Source organism: Lissotriton helveticus, chromosome 6, assembly GCF_964261635.1.
Source record: "Lissotriton helveticus chromosome 6, aLisHel1.1, whole genome shotgun sequence".
Lineage (NCBI taxonomy): Eukaryota > Metazoa > Chordata > Amphibia > Caudata > Salamandridae > Lissotriton > Lissotriton helveticus.
The window spans coordinates 403418466-403439226 of NC_136067.1; positions in this window are offsets into that span (position 1 = coordinate 403418466).

A 20761-nucleotide genomic window follows, 5' to 3' on the forward strand; every position below is an offset into this window, starting at 1 on the left:
CGCATCAGATGTTGTGACGTCTAGGAAAAACATGTCATATTTTCAGATGCCATACACAACTCCCTATTTTGTCTCGTAATGGAAGAAAATGTTACATAACATATTTTTTATTACTGGGATTGAAAAAAAGTAACGGTTTTGGGGAGGGTGTTAACCTTTTATATTCTTATTCCATTAAATGCTACACTTCTTCTTATGACAACTGATGAATGCTTGCTTAACGTGCACCATTTTTCTCATTACAGGAAGAAGATTCCATTGCCCTTCTGCCAGACGATTCACCAACTACTAGTAAGTCATCACCAGCAGTACTTTAAGTACTTTAAAGAAGGTGGGGGCTCCCGCACAGTTCTTCTAATGATTTCATGTGTCTGTTAACTATTATTAAGTTTGAGTCATACTAATTTCATTCATGGGAATGTTGTTTGAACTTTAACGTCATCTTCATCCATCACCATTGCTCGCTCACAATACTACGCTATTAAAAATAAAGAAATAATGTTTTCATTTCTTAATTAAAAATAAAACTTTAAAGCTAACAAACACTGTGTGGTTTTTGTTCACGAGTGAATGAGCGGAAAGGTTTGAACTACTGCACTTGGCAGTCATGTTTCAGTGACTCAGATAGGCCGGGACTCGGCGGTGGTCTTCTTCTGTTCTTCTGGGTCGTAAAATCATTGGTCAGACACACTAGATAGTCGGTCAGGGGATTGGGGGTTCAACTTCTGTTCGGACTGAGGTATGTCGAAAGTCGAAATGCACCTATCATCAAAAATGTCCTATTTATCTTGTCCTTACTTCTTTGTGTGCAGAATAGTCCCTGAAACACTAGCAGTATGGGATGTGCTCCTCTCAAATCAAAAAGGCAACTGCTACCTTTTATTTGGTGTAAACAATGACATTTTGTTGTTGGAAATTGTCAAAGCACTTACATTCAGAAGACAAAATTGCAGACATCCACAACAGCTTCGACAACCGACCCGAAGACCAACCCACCCAACCCTCTGCAGGACCCCCACCCCCTTGAACATCCTCAATGACTGAAACCCAATCTCCACTGAGGACACCATCCGTCTGATGAACTCTATCCACTCAGGATCCCCCACAGACCCATGCCCTCACCACATCTTTAACAAAGCAGACTCCATTATAGCACCGCACCTCCGAGACGTCATCAACTGCTCCATCAACTCCGCAACCTTCCCGGAAAGTTGGAAACATGCCGAACTCAGCGCCCTCCTGAAGAAACCCACAGCTGACCCCACCGAACTCAAAAATTACCGCCCTATCTCGCTCCTTCCATTCCCGGCCAAAGTCATCGAGAAAGCGGTTAACAACCAGCTCGCCGCCTTCCTCGAAACCAACAAATCCCTCGACTCCTCACAGTCCGGCTTCCGAGCCAAAACACAGCACTGAAACCGCCCTCATCGCAGCAACAGACGACATTCGAACTCTACTGGACAATGGAGACACAGTCGCCCTCATCCTCCTCGACCTCTCCGCAGCCTTCGACACAGTCTGTCATAGCACCCTTTTACAGCGCCTCAGAAACGTCGGAATCCAAGGAAAAGCACTGGAATGGATCACCTCGTTCCTCACCGGAAGAACCCAAAGAGTCCGCCTTCCACCATTCAAGTCAGAGGCCACTGAAGTCATCTGCGGCGTACCACAAGGATCTTCACTCAGCCCCACCCTCTTCAACGTATACATGAGCCCCCTCGCGGTCATCGCACACCAACACAACCTCAACATCATCTCCTACGCCGATGACACTCAACTGATCCTATCACTCACCAGAGACCCTAACACTGCCAAAACCAACCTGCATGAAGGAATGAAAGAAGTAGCCGAATGGATGAAGCACAGCCGTCTGAAACTGAACTCAGACAAAACAGAAGTCCTCATCCTAGGCACCTCCCCCTCCGCCTGGGATGACTCTTGGTGGCCAGAGGCCCTTGGAAAAGCACCCATCCCGACGGACCACGCACGGAACCTGGGCGTCATCCTGGACTCCTCTCTCTCCATGAACAGACAAGTCAACGCCGTTTCTTCATCTTGCTTCAACATTCTTCGTATGCTCAAAAAAACATTTCGCTGGATCCCCACCGAAACTAGAAAAACGGTCACCCACGCACTGGTCACGAGCCGCCTGGACTACGGAAACACCCTATACGCCGGTACCACCGCAAAACTCCAGAAAAACTCCAACGCATCCAGAACGCTTCAGCCAGGCTCATATTAGACATCCCGCGTAAAGAACACATCTCTGGTCACCTGAAAAACCCCCACTGGCTCCCCGTCAATAAGAGGATCACTTTCCGCCTCCTAACCCACACACACAAAGCACTTTACGAAATTGGACCCGAATGCCTCAACACACGACTGTCCTTCTACACCCCCTCCCGCCAGCTACGATCCTCCAACCAAGCCCTTGCCACTGTACCTCGCATCAACAAAACCACCATGGGAGGTAGATCCTTCTCCTACCTGGCAGCTAAAACCTGGAACTCACTTCCCACTCACCTTCGTCTTACTCAGAACCACCTAGCATTCAGAAAGCAACTTAAAACGTGGATATTCGACAAGTAATTCCCCACCCTTCTTCAAGCGCCTTGAGACCCTCTGGGTATGTAACGCGCTATATAAATCTCTTGACTTGACTTGACTTGACTGGAATAGACAGCAAGGGCAACCCAGAGGACTGCCTAGAGCTATTGCTGTATCAGAGTTTTGTTTCACACCGTTTGCCGGATGGGCAAGCTTAGCTACCTACACAGACCGACTCATAATCGTAAATAGTAGTAGCACAGAGAGTGATGGTAGAGGCAGGATAAGAATGTAGAAAGTAGTCTACATTAGAAGAAGATCAAAGACTATTTTGTAAAACATAGAATTATTAGGAAACAGTTTGTAATGAATAGGAGCTGTAAAAGTTAGGGAAGTATAAGTATTAATATAACAATAGAACAACTTACTGGGGCCAGCAGAAGAGCCTGCAAGGGACTGATCCTGTCCACCTTCTGCCACCGGAGTCTCAGTCGCTGCCGGCGCCTTGCCCCTGGGAGTTGCTGGTGATCATGAAATAAAGAAACACAACATGGATGATTGTTTTTTTGAAAATATTTGATTTCTTTGAACACAATCGAAAATTATGTAGGGGAAACAAATTAACAACAATTGCATCTGATCTGGTCAACTAGGAGGATAGTAGTACATTATTGCAGGATTCGCAGACCGTCTAATAGGAAAATTATGTAATTCACTAACTACATCAACAACAAAAAGGTTCTACTATGACTGCCATCACTCAGCAACACGAGACGTCGCGTGACATACACAGTCCGTCATCATGATTGCAGACCACTAACAAATGTCCTATAACAAGTAATAAATAATATACTCAACGTATCAATCCACCACTATCTCTTCAAAGTGGCAGCAGTAGGAGTACAAGGAAGGACTAGACTTGAGTCTACTGTCTCTAGCATTACACAGTAATGCTCTCAAATGACTAAAAAGTTGCAAACAAGTAAGCATAGTAGCAACGCCAATAACCAGGCGAGCACCTGCAATGACAGAAGCTATTTAAACATTAATTTACCTGCAATGTAATCGAATCAGCAGCATTCGTACTCTTCAGGAAAAAAATAGATTAGCAATATAACAGAGCAGAAGAAAAAAAAGTAGTTATTAAATAGCTACTTACCAAGGCCAGGGATCTCCAATCCTAGCAGGTCGAGGATGTCAGTCCACCGGTGCGTCGCTTGCTGGTAGGTGCGCCGGACCCCAGACTCCTTACACATGCTCCGGCACACCTTCTCCCACAGCTGGCAATGCTCCTGGAGGCCGTAACCACCTGCTGCCACGGTCTTAGGGAGGTGGACTTGAACAAAAACCATCAAGGTGGCCACCTCCACCGCAGAGAAGATCTCCCTGGCCTGGACTGCCTCCCCCCTCAAACGCCCGCAAGGGAGCCGGGTACGGGGTGCTGGGCCCTTCCCCTTGCCCTTGCCTTTGTCGGCTCCCTTAGCCATGGTCCTGGGCACAAGAAGAAGGAAAGAAGAATAGGTGTGAAAAAAATAAGAGAGAGAGCGAAAGAAATAAAGTAGGTAATAAAGTAACAGAGATAGATAATAAGCAAAAAAAAGTTCAGAAAAACATAGGATTACAAAGCTGTAAGATGGATAGAAAGGTAGCATGCCCAAAAACCATGGCAATGAATGAAAAACAAGATGGCCGCGCCCATAGAGGACCGCGTGGGTAAGTTTGTGCGATATTTCCCCCGCGAGCACGCAAAAAACGCCTGCGAACCTGTAAATGCGCCATGCGCACAACGTGAGCACGCAGCTAGCAGCCGGAACCGGAAATACGAAACGCGCACAAGATGGCCGCGCTCATGTACGACCGCATGGGTAACTTCGCGGTCGTTGCACTGCAAGCGGCCCCCAAAGATGCAAAGAACCCCGCGAACACGCAAAAAAACCAATCCGCAATTGCAAGTTTGATTTTGCACCTCTCGCGAAATTGCAGAAAAACGAATTTTGCACAACAGAAAGCACTTAGCAGGTGCAAAAGTTCAAGCTAATTTGTAACCATTCCCTGTAGTGCTTCCTGAGGGGCCCCTCCAGAGTTCAGTTTACTACTTGCAACTATTCTCTGACCCTGCTCTGACCCTCAAAGCAGGCACAATGCTCCTGTAAAAAAAAAACTGCAACAGGAAGCACTTACAGCTAAGGAAGCGGGTGCCAGACTTTGAGCGCAAATTCAGTGACACATTAACCAGACCCAAATTAATTCATCTCAGTTGAAGCTGGGCAGGTGTGCTTTCCCCCCATAATCTACAGTGGTGAACCAGACGGTGCTGTGATGAACCAGAGGTTGACAGTGCTCCACCAGAGGGTGGCAGGGGTGAACCAGAGGGTGGCAGGGGTGAACCAGAGAGAGGCAGGGGTGAACCAGAGGATGGCAGTGGTGAACCAGAGCGTGCTGTGATGAACCAGAGGGTGACAGTGGTGAACCAAAGAGTGGCAGTGATGAACCAGAGGGTGGTAGTGGTGAACCAGAGGGTGACAGTGCTGAACCAGAGGGTGGCAGGGGTGAACCAGAGGGTGGAAGTGGTGAACCAGAGGGTGACATTGCTGAACCAGAGGGTGGCAGGGGTGAACCAGAGGGTGGCAGTGGTGAACCATAGAGTGCTGTGATGAACCAGAGGGTGACAGGGGTGAACCAGAGGGTGGCAGGGGTGAACCAGAGGGTGGCAGTGATGAACCAGAGGGTGATGTGATGAACCAGAGGGTGGCAGTGGTGAACCAGAGGGTGGCAGTGGTGAACCAGAGGGTGGCAGTGATGAACCGGAGGGTGGCCGCGATGAACCACAGGGTCGCAAACAGGCTGGACACGTAGAAACAACATGGTCGCGACCGTTGCGACCACACAAGTAAGTTCGCGTTCCCGAACTTGTAAAAAACCCTCGCGAACTGGCAAAAATCCTCACGAACACGCACAAAAGAAATCGGTAAATTTACACGAATTCGCGGATTGCGAGTTCGCTTTCACGTGAATTCGCAGACCGCGAACTCGCACATTTCGCCCATACTTATTACTGAGTACTGCATTCGATCTACATTATGACGGCTCACTATTCACGTGGAATGGCGATTGCACATGACGCATTCCAGTAAGAAAGAGACATTGCACCAGTGCGACCCACCCAAACCACGAATCATCGCAGGTTGCGCACACGTTGAGTTCTTTAGGTACCACTAACTCACTGCAACACAAGTCATCTCCCCGTGGCCTTATTAAGGCAGAATTCACTATTCAAAAAACATTGCTCCCAATGCGGCCTGTCCGGACCACGCATCCTCGCAGGTTACGTACACGCTCAGTGCCAAAGGTACTACTAACTCAGTGCACCATAAATCATCGCAAATAAGAGTGAACAGTTTTATGTCAGCAATGAGGCATACTATCACTTTTAAATGGAATTCATGCAGAATTTAATCGACAAAAGACATTACTCCTATTACTTTGCCTCCCCCCGACCATGCATCATCGCAGGGTACGTATATGCTAAGCGCCAAAGGTACTACTAACTCAGTGCACCAAAAATCATCGCCACGTGGCCTTACTAAGGCAGAATTCACAAGACAAAAAACATTACTATCAGTACGGCCTGCCAGGACTACGCATCATCGCAGGCTCCACAGAACCCTGTTGTTTCAGGTGCCACTAACTCAGTGCACCACTTATCATCGCTGGCTGAACACACGCTAAATTACCAATACTGTGCAGCTCTACTCAACCCCACTTGGCTGTGGGCTCTTGCTAACCGCTGCCTCCTGCCTACACTGCGGTCATCAGAGCTCACAATTAAATAGACTGTTGATTCATTATTTGCAGAGTACAAAACCAAACTAAGTATAACATCTATCAAACCTATACAATATCCCTTTAGTATGCTTCCTTCAAGAACTTCTTTTCTATCAGTTATAGATTAAGTTGACTAATAAAATTCATGCTGCAAGTGCAAAGGCACACTCAATGGCAATCTACGATGCGGACAGCACAGGTCACAATTTGAAGTATAATGTCCCTGAAACATACCTATTTCGACAATGTATTCCATACATGTTTCATCTTTTATTTATCGTGATTACATATGATGCAGTCCAGTAGGCAACAGACAATGCTTCCAGTGCAGACCGCTCGAAACACGCATCATCGCAGAGTGCGCACACGCTGAGCACCAGACATACCACTAACTCAGTGCACCATAAATAATCGCCACGTGCCCTTATTAAGGCAAAATTCAGTAGTCAAAAGACATTGTATCATTGCAGGCTCCACACAAACCGACCCTATGTTAGTGCACCACATCTCATGAACCCTTTACGATAGAATCTTCTGTGTATTATTTCACATATAGTGCTCCTACCTTTGAACAGCAGAAGTCATAAACCATTTATGATTGAATATCTGTGTATGATATGATGATTACTATTCCACTTGTTACCAACAGCAACGTAATAAAATGGAGTCGAGCACTCGCTCATTCTATGAATACGAACATGCAAACTGGATCATTACAATACTACAAGCAAAGTGTATAGTAAATTTATAAGTGTGTGCTATTGCTCGATTTTTTTAATTTTTTTGAGCATATTTATATAGCGCGAAGTTGACCCAAACCTATATCAGCAATTTACATGAGCACCGTATTTACAGTACATTTTTAGGCACACATAGATTACGTCCTTTCTCTACAATAACAGGATGTGGACGCCACTCCGAGGTTCGAACACTGATTTCCAGCACCAAGTTCCACAGTATACCCGAATGACCACATACGTATCTATATTAGCTGCCCTTCATGTGCCAAAAACTGCAACCTAAAGCTTTCATAGCCCTGTATTACTACAGCTACAACACTCCACTGAATGTACAACAAACATTCATATTCGCAGAAATGCATCATGTCTGCCATCTTTTATGTTTGCAACTATGGATGAATATAGGGTCAGTAATACCCTGTACCTTTCATGTTGGCCATGCTGTGGGACTTTACAGATTTTACAGACATAATTGACACATTTGCTTTTACGACCCAGGTGACGGCAGCACTACAACACAGACAACCGAATCAGTTGATTTCTCATATAGCTCACGATGGAACCACGCCCCTAGCTCCGGAGTCATCGTTCACAGCCTCACGCAGTAATGACATACGTCAGTCCAGCCCACACAACAACACCACATGGCCCAGATTTCCATTGTAGTGATTTCCTACTTCCAGGTCTAGTTGTCAGAACGGCACACACACTCCCTCATGGCTGGTATACATCCACACGACACCCATCCAGCACATAAGTCATTACACACGTGACCCTACCAATAAAAAAGACTGCGCGCACGTGCTCTATGCCATTTTAGAGTTGCTCTCACCGCAAGCGCTGTGATGGCCCATCCTGGTGGTTTGGACGCCTCATGTAGGCCCGAACTACCAAACAGGGGACCCACCACCACGTGCCTGTCCTCTCTTGTCACTGAGTTAGTGGTACCGCATGGACTGAGCGGGAGAGGAACCTGCGATGTTGATGGGTGCACGAGTATATCCTTTGCTATAGTGATATCAAGACTCAGCACCAAATGGGAGACTTCCTGCTGGCAGAGCAGGACTGCATGCTGTAGAACGTACCCTGTCCACGAAAAAGTGAGCAGTGAGGCCTGGGTGTGCAGCGGAGGGAGTAGATGGGATGCAGCAGACTGGATACAAAAAGGCAAAGCAGCAATTTAGGCGTACGCACTCCTATATACCGTATCTTATTGAATTTGTATTTTATTTTCCAATAGCAGGAAAGTCTGTCGCTCATGATGATTGAAACCACGTGTATCACTGTGCACCACTAATTCTAATTCTTCATAAATCGAAGCCCATTAAAAAAGTTCTAACTGTACAAATAGTTGTATTTTTAATGCGGGAGGGAAGGTGTGTGAAAGGGCAATGTTATTCGACTCCACATTAAGATAGTGACAATTACCAATGATAACATATTTCTTTTGCTATGTTTTAGATGTAGAGCTTCAGGGTGCACTATGTCCCGGCACGTGGTGGAAGACACATCGGTGACAGAAAGGTGAACTGCGAATATTCTTTTCAGGGTCACTCTCTCACTCTCTCTCTTCCTCACTCCTTTGATGAGCAAAGGATGCACAATCTTATCTTCCTTTTTATCTAACAGGTTGTGTTTCACAAATTGGCGTCCCCCCAACACCTCCAAAGCTCAACGTTTGAGGATTCTGCGATGATGCGTGGCCATTGTAACAACGCATAAGAAGGCTGCTTCGACACGTGTTGGACCCTTTTTGAATCACGCCAATGGCACAAGGTGAGCAAAGAAGCTTGTTTCCGAAGCAACGAGAAGTCACCTGAAGGCAGAGAGAATGGATAGTGTGCAGCAACTTGACTGCGTACGAATGTACAATTACCTCCGGGCAGTGGGAGTAGATAGGTTGCAACAGTCTAAGTGCGCAAGAAAGGGCACTCACCTCCGGACACTGGGAGTCAACAGGGTGCAACAGTCTGGGTAAGCAGTAATGAGAACTCACCACTATGCAGTGGGAGTGCATGGGTATAGTAGTCTGGGAGAAAAAGAGCGCACAGACACCTCCTTGCAGTGGAAGGTGATGTAGTACAGTATCCTGAGTGTCCAAAGGCATAACGCAGAAATATATACGTGTGCAGTTGTATGTACTCTGCTATTACTAACACTATACTATCTTTCAGATCACTAAACTTAAGGGTGCACTATGAACCGGCAAGTGCTTGCACACACACCTGAGGCAAAAAGGTGAGCTACGAAGATTTTCTCCAATATCAACACTACCTCTACTGCTTCATCTATTACTTTCTCTCTCTAACACTTTCAATGTCGTTTTTTCTCTCTTTCTCTTTCTCCCTCTCTCTCACATTGTTTCTCTTTCTCTTTTCAAGTTATGGACGCTGCTGTCTACTCTGCAGATAAATAAATCAAGGCTGAATTTAATACAGTCTGCAGTATAGAACCAAAGCAGAATTCAAGTTGTGAGCTCTGCTGAAAACAGTGTTTGCAAAAGGTAAGCAGAGCGGCCTAGATACACAATGCCTCCAATTAAACGCGCTGCAAATAAATGATATTGTCCTGCATAATGACGTGATCTCTCACCTAATTCTGTCTCATCTCTGAATCATTTTAAAGATCTGTTGGACCATACAGTAGATCTGAGCCAGCAGGCACTTCCCTACAGACACATCTTCAGCGTGGGCCTATGAGAGGGGTAGGATGTATCAGGCACACTGCACATGTTCGAATAAGCAATATTGCCAAGTGTTATGTTAATTTGTGATCTTTGACCTCATTCAGTCACATCTCTGTCTTATTTTAAATACCATATATACCATAAGGTAGGCCTAAGCCTACAAGCTGCGCTGCCCTACAGACTCCTGTTGAGGATGATTCTGTGGGAGGGGTAGGGTGCACTACCCTGAGTGTGCATGTGAGAAAAACGATCTTGCCTTTCGTAAAGATGTAATCTTTCACCTCATTCAATCACATCGATCTAATTTTAAAGACTTATTTTCATTTTTGTTTCGCAGGTTACGTACCTGCAGGTTACGTACCTTTGGAGTCCATCTCAGATTTTGTTCATTATACTGTTATGTTAAAGTTACGTTTCTATTTATTTATTTTTGTTTTAATAATAGTTAATTAAGAAAAACAAATGAGTGTATACGTCTTCTTTTTCTGACATTTCCCTTTTATTTAGTGTGATAATCATATGCTTAGAGAAGATTTAAAAATCAAAAGTAGAAATGATGTTTATAACTAGAATACTGAGGCTAACTCTTTACCAGCTCTTTACCAGAGTCTGTAGCTGCGATTAACGGTTCCTATGGAAAATGTTAAAAATCCAGCACACTTGCTTTTTGGATTAGCAATATTGTGTGGTGATTTTGTGGCCTGTGTGCTCAGTTAAGTGTTCCATGAACTGTTACTATGGTAACAGGCAGTAAGCAGTTTGGGGGTAGGGTTGAAAGGTACTGAATGTACAGAAGCCGTTATATTTACACAGGATCCTCTACATGACAAAGGGGAAAGCAAACTGAGATGACAGAACACTATGAATATTACGAGCAAAAGAAGTACACAAATCTTCGTATTAAGCTCAAGAGAGGGCTCGAGGAATAGCCACTGACGTTACAAAACCCCATGTACAATTTGCCTACTCTGCACTTAACAATGAGCAATTCTTTATTGATCACAATCAGACACTGTTGCTTCACGATTCACAGTGTGCACTTCCCTAAATACTTCATGCCTATATAAATGGGAGACGGGTTTGTCGACATTCCAAAACTTAGGGGCATATTTACTAGGACGGCGTTAAAATTATCGCTGCTTAGGTGGTAGCAAACTACAGCTAAAACAGCAATAATGGACTTCAAAATCCTTTGTTGTCTTCCCGGAAGACATTTTCAACACTGCTGTTTGCTATGGCAGAGTGAGAGCTGAGGCTCCAGCCCTGCCATAGCAAACTTGGTTTGCATTTTGAAAGAGAGAACACAAAAACCTACTCTCTCTTTTAAAATGCAAATCAGAATGCTTTCCCCCACGGGGAGCTGCATTATATTAGTAGGTTCCCATGTGGAAAAGTAATGGTGGCTTCCGAAGGATGCAGGGAGCTCACTGGCACCGTAGGGACATTGGGCCTCCACCCACAGTGCCCAACGTTGAATATACGCCCATGGGATGGGATCCCGAGGAAGAATGAAAATTAGTAGTAGGTGATATGTTTTTTTACGGTAATATTAGGAGTCTGTAATGGGCAAGTTTACAAGGACAGCGTTAACATTTTCTGGTGTAAACCTGGGCTTCAATTGGAATTCTCACGAATTCTCAAAAACGTATTATTAAGCCCTTTATAGCCGCTTTAACGGCACTTTCCTAACGCTAAAGCGATGATAGTTGTAATGATGTACTTGTAAATATCCCCCCAATATCGCGAGAAATACAACGAAAATTCATGTTCGCAAGTGAAAAGCTTCAGCTTGTTAATATAAGACTGTGGACTTAACATATCAATCCACCTCGCATATTAAACATGCTTAAGTCTACTTCAGAACAGATGTTAGGATCCGACATAAACCGCAATTACCAAGCGATTTGCTATCGGTCCTCAAATCCAGGGCCGACTTGTAAATACAACGCTGTTGTCATACCTCCCTCTTCCATGTTATATTGTCATAGGAACACCTACCTTGCCACTGGGAACGCCTACGTTGCAACTCATTGGAGATACGAGGCAAACTGGCTGCTAACGTGCATTAATGCATCTTAGCGTCACCTAGTAAATAGGGCGATATAATTTGCATCACATTTTTGGCTTTTTAAAAAAAATTGCGGTGAAATGGCACTTGTTAATATGCCCTCAAGTTTTCTATGACAGAGCGGGAATCTCGACTTCCGCCCTGCCATAGCAAACAGCAGTGTGCTGGGGGTAGGTACCCCAAGACACAGCAGGAGCCGCTCCTGGGGGGTGGTGTTCCCCACGGCTTGTGACTGCTCCAGAATGGGGACCACGCTGCCCCCTCCCAAAATATAAAAAGACACGGAGGGTGGTAATCCCCGAGGCTTAGATGGACCTTTGAGCTCCCTCACCCATTTATTTTGTAGCACCGAGGAATGGTGGTCCCCAGGCTACAGGGCCCCTCTGACCCCCCATCAAATGTAATATTTTAGACCCCAAGATTTGGCCCTCCCAGGTAACTAATTTTTAAACAAGCATAGGAGCCTGCGTTTAATTTAAAAAAAAATTGGGGGCCCAAAGGGTCCTAATGGGACCCCCTAAGCAGGTCTAGAGGGTTAATATATTTCTAACCTGCCCCCTTTATACGTTTTGAACACTAATAGATCCGCGCTTCTACTGAGGCACAAAATGGCTGCCAACACTTACTGTTTTCAAATGTTGACAACGACTTGACAGCCAATTAGCATTCAGCGCACGATTGGCACGGTGCGGTGCGCTTAGGGTGCGCTCAGGATGCATGGCCATAGATATATACGTACTTTTAAATGTGATTTTCTCAGGAACTACTAAACGGATTCACACCATTTAAGCAAAAGGCACGATTCTGAACCAAGGACTACCTCTTTGGCAAATTTGGTGTAATTCCGTTCAGCAGTTCGGCTGTAGCCGCGATGAACGGTTCCTATGGAAAATTGCATGGTGAAAACACGTTTCAGGACCCCCTTTTTTATTGGCCCCTGCTTCAGGAATCACCCCGAGACTTTCAGGATAGAAGCGGACCGGAGAGCCCCACCAGTTTTAAAAATTTCGTGAAGATTTGTCAACCGGCGCCAAAGTTATTCCAAATAGAATGTTGCAGATTTTCTATGGAAAATAGGTCCTAGCTATAACTATATACTGGCGACCGCCAGTGTCAATATATATATATATATATATATATTCACTGAAAAAACCATAGGTTATAGACCATATATAGTTAGGAATTAGCATTTAAAAAACCTTATTTTACTCACACAAAACCATTGAAATTCCATATATAGTTAGTTGCACTAACTATATATTGCGCACCCGCAATCCACTGCTGATGATGTCACATATTACATCATTCATGACATGGTCAGTGACATCACTGATGACATCACTGATGACATCTCAAATGACATCACTGATGACATCTCACTTGACATCAATGATCACATCACTGATGATATCATTCATGTGACAATACAATGCATCTCCTCACATTTTAATATAACCTCTGTTTCACCCAGTGTTAAAAACAGAGTATAATTTTTGAAACCATTGACACACCAATACTAGTTACTACATACGTACTCACTGATTCCTACGTCTACACACACATTCACTCATTCACCCATACAATCATTCATACATACAATCACTCATGTTTACAACACAATCATATGCACTCATACACCTATACAGACACTCACACTCTGCCACTCATCCATGGAGTTACTCACACACCTAGTCAGTCCTGTAAAGAATCAATCACACTTCCATTTTCTACTCTATACAGTTAAACATAGAGCACCTTACGTTTTCAACCATATACTAACACATACTTACTCTCTTATACAATCATTGATACAAGTACACATTGATCTGTACAGAGTCACACACCTCCCATCCAGCCACACACACACTCAGTCTCCCATGCAAATACTTGGGCAATCAATCAATAACCCATATAGTTACTCATATAGCTACTGATCAACACATGCAGCAGTTTACAGAACAACAGACATAATGATGCACAAATTAAGACAGTTTAGTCACTAACCCATGCACTCAGTGAGACACATTTAATCACTCACTCATACATTCAGTCATGCACCTACTAAATCCTTCGTCCAGACACTTATACATCCACTCATTCTTCAATATGTAAGACATATTTTAACTTTACAGAAACATAGTCACTGGATGTTGTCATCAGTGATGTCATCAGTGATGTCATTTGAGATGTCATCAGTGATGTCATCAGTGATGTCACTGACCATGTCATGAATGATGTAATATGTGACATCATCAGCAGTGGATTGCGGGTGCGCAATATATAGTTAGTGCAACTAACTATATATGGAATTTCAATGGTTTTGTGTGAGTAAAATAAGGTTTTTTAAATGCTAATTCCTAACTATATATGGTCTATAACCTATGGTTTTTTCAGTGAATTTTCAAGGTTTTGTAAATGCTAATTCCTAACTATATATGGTCTATAACCTATGGTTTTTTCAGTGAATTTCAATGGTTTTTTAATAGCAAATATCATAAGCTGTCGAATGTCAAGTACGTGGTAAGAATTTTTTTTTTCGTGTTTATGCACACTGATCTGCTTTGATTGCTGCCCCCCACCCCTCATTTCTATTAGGAGTACTCTCTCTTTGCAGATAGTGAAGGGTAGTTAACGCAGCCCTTTCCCCCTTTGTAATCCGTCGTGCCTGCTTCTCTCTCCATTTGATTGATTGTTCTCTTTGGTTCATTCTCTATTTACAAACAAGCACAGAGTCGCAATACTCTGTTTAGTCTTTGCAGATAGCGAAAAATCGTATAAAAAAACAAAAGGAATCGAGCAAAATCAGTAGGCCACTAATGGGATCTCTTTTGACCTCGCTAAAATAGAAACATTAGGAACAACCTGTTGAAAATAGCAATGCGTATGTATATAAGCGGCGTTCATTTGTGTTCACAGTACCCCTTGTTGATTGTTTCAATCGAGCATTGAATTGTTCGAAGTTAATTCTCTTAACGATCTTCTCTACCTGCAAACGAGGAAGAATAGGAATATTCTATCTCCCTTTGCAGATAGTGAAGGGTAGGTAACGCAAGCCTTTAACACGTCGTACCTATTTCATTCCTCATTGATTGATTGATTGTCCGAACATTGACTGTTTGGGAATTAGTTCTTTTTGGAGGTATTCCCTGTTTGCAAATAAACGTAGGAAAATCTTTGCAAGTAGTGAAAGGGTACGTAATGCGGACCGTTCTCCCCCGTTGTAATCTGTCATGCCTATCTACTCCCCACTGATTGATGCACCTTTTTCACCCGGACCATTTACTAGAGATACGTCATCTGGCCCGACCAGAGAGCACCCCTAGTGAAAAGGACATATGCAATAATAACGAAGTGATCACTGTATCCTGTTAACAGAAACTTTACCATGAAACAACCTGGAAAGAAAAAAATAGGAAAACGAAAATCAGTAGGACACTGATGAACATGAACTTTTATTAAACAACGAACAAAGAAACGATAACATAACGTAATGATAAAACCTATTAATGTCCTAGAAACAAGAAAACGTTAAAATATGCCAGTGGTGAGAGACCAGAAAAACAGTAAGAGAAACCAAATCACCCCTCGCTGTCCCACCGCCTGCCACGCCAAAAAAATCGATAGACTAGGGAAAATGCAAGTCAGTAGAACATCCACCCCCACTCTGGAAACTTCCAAGGTGGGGCAGGGTTCCGGCTACGCCCAGCCGGGAGCAGCCCATATAAGGCAGGTCCTGCTGCCACGCCTCGGCCAGGAGATCCTAACGTAGGGTGTAGCCGGAGGAGAGGCCGAGACCAGCGGGACCCGGCCAGGGGATTGCCTTTACAACGCTGAACAGTTGCAGGGGGGGGGAATGTCTCCTCGACCCTCCCCTCTCTCTCCCAGTCCGGCCGCGGTGGCCCTTGAGAGTTGCAGGTAGTCCCGCCACATGCTCTTCCGGTCCGACCACCAACGGTCGGGGGGCCGAGGCCGACGGGATCCGGCTGCAGCCGATAAACCAAGAAACCCGTTCATGGGGCCAGAGCCAGGGGCGTCCGGCCGACATCCACCGGAAGCCCGGCCCGAAGACGGACGGGACACTTCTTTCTTTTATAATGGCTGCGACAACACTGGAGGGGGATGTCTTGCACATGCCTCCGACCCCCCCCTCGTCCTCATCGCCTGGTCCGGCCATAACAAATCTCAAGCGAGACGCCGTGGGGTGCACTGGGAGGGAGAGACGGTGCGAACAGGCCTCTCCCGCCTCCCCAGGTGGAGGCTTCCCAGCTGCACCCTCAGCGCTCCAGGCGGTGGCATCCTAACAACTACAGTGCTGCACAGTTTCGGAACGACCTAGATAACGGTTCTTCCACTGTGGCCATGCTGCAACGTCTCGCCCGGCAGGGTGGAGCCCGTCCGCTCATGTGACCCCGCGATCGCCGGTAGCTGCCGAACTCTCAAAATGGCGGTCGACCTGGCAAGAGCGGGCCCAACATAAAGAAATGGCCCGGTCACTGGTTGACTCCACCACCGTAGTCCTCCACGACCTTGAAGATTCTAGAGGAGCCGCGGGAGTCTCCGACCCCCGATGGGGAATGACTGCCATGATCGCCCGTGGAGTGACGAAACTGTATCCGCGGGACGTCGGCGCTCCCATGCTGGCGCCAGCCTCACTTTGAATTACTACAATCCTGCAGACCTTACTTCCGGTGAAAGCACAGTGTGACCCGGTAGGAAAAATTATTGCACCCCCTCCCCTTTTTGACTGATAGTTCAAACCACCGATCCTTTCCTTTGCCCTTTTAACGGAACTTTGGACTGCCTCCCCCTCTTTTACATTTTCTAGAGAAAACAAAACATTAACCACTACATTAGCATAGCAGTTGACACCAGAACTGTTTTCAAATTGAAAACCAACAACATCTTCAACAGAATCCTTTTTGTTTCTGCTGTGACCCTGCTACAGCACAGGCATTGTCCCCAGCAGTAATTCTGCAATGCCGGTAAGAATAGCTGTGGTGCCTACTGGACTCACTCACCCCCGCGGCGCCCCACGCCGTTTTTTGCTGGGCGGCAACTTACTAGACATCACTTTCGTGCCATCTAGATTTCAGCGCGTTCTGCTGCCTTGGAACTATTCGCACAACAGACCGCTACTGACAAGAATATTTCATTATTGGTGCTGTCAATTTCAATAAATCTATTGGATAATTAAAAAGAAATTGCCACGGTCTCTTCGTTGTTTAAATGTTTTTACTGTTTTTGTTTTGTTGTATATATTTATATGTTATTAAAGTTTTATATTCCTACTACTTTGTTGGAGTGCTATATATTTTTAATGTGACACATAATTGTAAAAACTTTGATGTACAAAGAGTCATTCCTGGAATCTTCCGCTTCAGGCTCGGTCCCCTCCCCAATCACAATACAGGATGGTTTTCAGATAGTAGGAACGCGTGTGCTGTGACGGATCACATCGGGTGTGGGCCTTGATCTACTATAACTCCTTTGAAGAGGGGTGATTCTTTACAGCTGGGGCCATAAACTACATCTGCAGGGCTAGCTGATAGCCTAGGACCGGCCTGGACATTCGGACACAGAGGAAGAGGAGTGTCAGAGGGTGCGGTAGTGAATAGGGCGAAAGGGAGGTGTCGGGCGGGCACAGAGTGTGATTCTCAGGGAAGAGCAGCGCAGATGGGGGAAGGTTTATTGCCCATGCATAAGACAGAGAGCGGTGGTGACCAGTGCCTGGGGGAGATGCTTACGAGGGTGAGGAGCCATGCTACGAATCGACAGCGTGCAGAGAGTGGGTCTGGTCAAGACATCTAAAATGGCTGCCGTGCACGACAAAAGTGTGGCATTTCAAAAAAGGCAAGATGGCGCAGACAATGTTTTTCAACACTTCCTCATTTCCTTCGAATCGAACGTTAACAGACGTTGGGGCATATTACCAAAGTTAAGCGATATTTATCGCTAACGATGCTTACCAACCAATTTTTTACCACTAAGCATCGTCAGAAATTATCGAAGATAAACCTTACTATTATCAAGGTTTATCGCAAATGCGATAATAAACGGCCGCAATGCATGAATATCGCTAAAAAGTCAGCGATATTCATGCATTACCGAGCTAATGCTCTTAGCCATGTTATCCACCTCCCATTGGATAACATGGCTAAGAACTGCTCAGGGCAGGTGTTACTTTTTGGAGATATTCGCGCTTAGCGCGAATATCTCCAAAAGTTGGTAATAGGAGATAGATATCTTGCATGTTGTAATGCAAGTTATTGTGGTATATGGAACTCATACCATAATCTCTCAGGAAAGCAGAAACTGATCCTTTTGGGACCGCCTAAAAAGGCCTAGGGGGTGAGGAGTACTCTACTTTGCCCCCTTTTCACGTTCCGAACTATTTTATTTTACTCTCTTCTGTAATTACACAAAATACCAGCGATAAGATGCATCGGAGACACACAGTGAGAGAAAGGAGGCCGGAGATGAAGAAGACATGTCAAATACACATTGGAGATAATATAGTGGCAGAAGGGAAGTAAATATGAGTAAACTTACCATGTAACATAAAAATGTTGCACTCTATACTATAAGTCTCATTTTATACTACAATCACTTCGCTACAACCTCATAAATTAAAAATAAAAATAAATAATGTCTCAAACAATTTTTGATTTCTAAATATAAATTTATTCTTCAGAATTTTCTAAATTTGAAACAACTAGTAACATGTCCTCATCAGTAATTTCCTCTTCAATCATCTCATCTGGAATCTCCTCATTAAAAGTCTGCAATGATGATTCTTGTAACTCTATGGTCTCCAAACACTCGATAAATTCGCCATCAAGAGATTGATCAAAAAAATCATTCAAGTCATCTCCTCCTTCTGACAATATTTCATTATTGGTGCTGTCCATTTCAATCAATGTAGTGGAATCATTCAAGTCATCTCCTCGTGACAATATTTCATTATTGGTGCTCTCAATTTCAATCAATGTAGTGGAATCATTCAAGTCATCTCCTCCTTGTGACAATATTTCATTATTGGTGCTGTCCATTTCAATCAATCTAATGGAATCATACAAGCCATCTCCTCCTTGTGACAATATTTCATTATTGGTGCTCTCAATTTCAATCAATGTAGTGGAATCATTCAAGTCATCTCCTTGTGACAATATTTCATTCTTGGTGCTGTCCATTTCAATCAATCTAATGGAATCATACAAGTCATGTCCTCCTTGTGACAATATTTCATTATTGGTGCTCTCAATTTCAATCAATGTAGTGGACAATTCAAAAGAAATTGCCACGGTCTCTTCATTGTGAGCCATTTTATTTTGAAATTGCTTGCTGTAAATTGCAGAAAAAAATAATCACTTTCATTTATCGTTTTTAGTAATACATAATATAAAACTAACTTCATCAAGTATTTAGTATAACAGAAGGACTGCAAATAAATAACAGAAAACATTTTTCAAATTATCTTCAAGTGTACAACATAGTTCCCCTTACAAATTAACAACTCACCTTTTTAAAAGTAGCAGAAGTGTTAGTACTGTGTAAATCAAACACCAGAAATTCACCACCAAAAATTCCTCACAAATGTACCTCAGACAGTAGTATCACAAAATGGCTGTGGTTTCCTCTCATTTGACATATATACATAACCAATTAACTTTCATCACACACAAATACAAAACCAAAGTAACATTTTAATTGGTTCTAAATTTCAACACTTTCAAATGTGTTTTCCCCATGCAATTTTCCATAGGACATTTACATACGTCTACAGCCTGAATGGCTGAACGGAATTACACCAAACTTGGCAAAATGGTACATCAAACCTAAGAGGTCAGGAATGATCTACTATGCCCCCTTATGGTCATTTCCCCCTTCGCTTTGGCCTCCTCTTGTCTCTCAATCCTACCGAGGGACAAGATGGCGGCCGCTACGGACTGTTTGGAATGTTGACAGACGCCGGAGAACCAATCAGCTTCGCAAAGCTCCGTAACGCGAAAAGTACGCGAAGCGGAGCGCTGTTACAGATATATATCTTTTTTTCAACGTTAATTTCTCAAAATCCACTGGAGCACATATATTGAGACCTAGCAAAGGCACATCGGGCTACCAGTCCCTAATATTTTGCCAAGTTTCGTGCAAATCCATTCAGCCGTTCGATTATTATTATTTTGTTTTTTTTTTGCCCCGCGGGGCCCTTTTAAAACCTCCACATCAAACCTAGGGGGTCAGCGAGGATCTACTATGCCCCCTTATAGTTATTTCCCCCTTTGTTTTGACCTCCTCTTGTCTCTCGATCCTACCGAGAGACAAGATGGCGGCCGCTACGGACTGTTTGGAATGTTGACAGACGCCGGAGAACCAATCAGCTTCGCTTCACAAAGCTCCGTTGCGCGAAAAGTCCGCGAACCAGAGCGCTAACCGGTCCGCTGTTACAGATATATATCTTTTTTTAAACGTTAATTTCTCAAAATCCACTGGAGCACATATATTGAGACCTACAAAAGGCACATCGGGCTACCAGTCCCTACAATTTTGCCAAGTTTCGTGCAAATCCATTCAGCCGTTCGGGCTAAAAGTGAGGCCAACCGCCCTATGGAAAACTCAATGTTAAAAACACGTTTTGGGACCCCCCTTTTTTCTCGGCCCCCACTGGACGAACCCCCCCCCAAATTTTCAAGGGCTGCTCAGAAACAAAATGTGCCATTTTCCTGAAAATTTCAGCCGATTCCGTCCACAAACGCCAAAGTTATTAGACATAGAATTTTCAAAAAACCCATAGAGAAAAAATCCTAACTATATATACCTACTGGCGACCGCCAGTAGGTAATATATATATATATATATATATATATATATATATATATATATATTCACTGAAAAAAA